This window comes from Bison bison, unplaced genomic scaffold (genome assembly GCF_000754665.1).
Source record: "Bison bison bison isolate TAMUID 2011002044 unplaced genomic scaffold, Bison_UMD1.0 scf7180017864379, whole genome shotgun sequence".
Taxonomy (NCBI): Eukaryota; Metazoa; Chordata; class Mammalia; order Artiodactyla; family Bovidae; genus Bison; species Bison bison.
In genome coordinates, this window is record NW_011494951.1 from 11920125 (window position 1) to 11921622 (window position 1498).

Sequence of the window (1498 nt, forward strand, 5' to 3'; positions counted from 1 at the left end):
GGAAAAAAAAAAGGGGGGGGGGGGGGCACAAAGAGATATCAGATGGACAGTGTATCAAGTCAGCAACAAGAGCGGTTCCATGGTGTAATGGTTAGCACTCTGGACTCTGAATCCAGCGATCCGAGTTCAAATCTCGGTGGAACCTTCCCTGCTTCTTTCCTTTTCACATTCCAATCCCTTAACAGAGTGAACCAAGCTACTTTCAGTTTCTGTACTTTTAATTTTTGATAGGTTCGGCCAGTGAGAAAGGGCATGAGACTACGATCCCAATAGCCCGCGAGCTCAGGACAGTCTGTAATCACCGAGTCTGTGTACATGTCTTTCCGTTTCCATCAGGCTCCTTTTGCTTCCAGGACGCCCCTAGGTTAATAAGCGTTCGGTGAAAAGCGCCTTTCATGACAAATCGGAGCACAGAGAAAAACGGGATCCATGATAAGTAGCAACGGAAAAGAAAGGGGTCGGACCTCATTAGGGGTCAGTCGTTAGGGCTGAAAGGCGGGGAAAGTAGAAAGAAGAACGAATGCAATGGCTGAGAAAGTGTGATCAGGAGAGAAAAAAAGAGTCTGTCAGAAGTGGGATTCGAACCCACGCCCCCATTCGGGGACCAGAAACCTCTATCAGAGGAAGCTTGTTTGAGCTTGAGTCTGGCGCCTTAGACCACTCGGCCATCCTGACAGGTTGGTTATCCTCTATAAACAAATAAAACCTTCAGATTCGCTGGACCTGCATTCCTCACGAGCTATTGAACTCTTTGGTAGTTTAAGGTTTCTCCGGAAAAATGGGAATCCTTGCTAATTAACTAAACCTTCTTTCTCAGTAGAGTCAGCAACTTTGAACCTCTGAATCCCGGGTATGGTTTGACGTTTGTTCCCTCTCCTTCCCTCTGTGCTTCCCTGTAACCCCAGGATGTTTAAACTCAAAGATCCTAATGACCTGGGACCGATCCCCGACTGGACAGGAGCGAACTCCCTTTACTCGTTCCCAGAAAGGACGCAGAGTGCGAGCTCTATTCGCGAGAAGGTTCCTGGCAAACCAACCGAACTGGCGGGAATTCAACGACGAAGTAGTGACGGAGCCCGTGTAGACCTGGGGAGAAAACTGGTGAGTTAGTATAGACCAGAAAGGGGACAGGTGAGTGGGTTTTACAGACCTTGAGCATGAAGACTGGATGTGGATGTGAGTTTCAGAAAGCAGTAACCAAAAACAGGAAGTAGCAACCAAAAAGAAAGTTGATAAAGTGGAATCCATCAAACCTAAAAACTTTGGTTCATAAAGCTCTTTCTCGGCTCCATCTTCATGGTAGCAGCAGTCAGATCAGATCAGATCAGTGGCTGAGTCGTGTCCGACTCTTTGCGACCCCATGAATCACAGCACGCCAGACCTCCCTGTCCATCACCAACTCCCGGAGTTCACTCAGACTCACGTCCATCGAGTCAGTGATGCCATCCAGCCTTCTCATCCTCTGTCGTCCCCTTCTCCTTCCTGCCCCCCAATCCCT

General features: G+C 48.6%; 2 non-coding genes across 2 annotated transcripts; one reads left to right on the top strand and one right to left on the bottom strand.

Moving 5' to 3' along the window:
* Positions 1–73: 73 nt before the first annotated feature.
* On the top strand, positions 74–145 carry TRNAQ-CUG. The gene has a single exon. It is a non-coding gene; the product is annotated as a tRNA-Gln (tRNA).
* A 419-nt stretch (positions 146–564) lies between these two features.
* Positions 565–675, bottom strand: TRNAL-CAA. The gene is made up of 2 exons: positions 638–675; positions 565–610 (listed from the first exon to the last, which is right to left on the bottom strand). It is a non-coding gene; the product is annotated as a tRNA-Leu (tRNA).
* Between the last annotated feature and the right edge of the window lie 823 nt (positions 676–1498).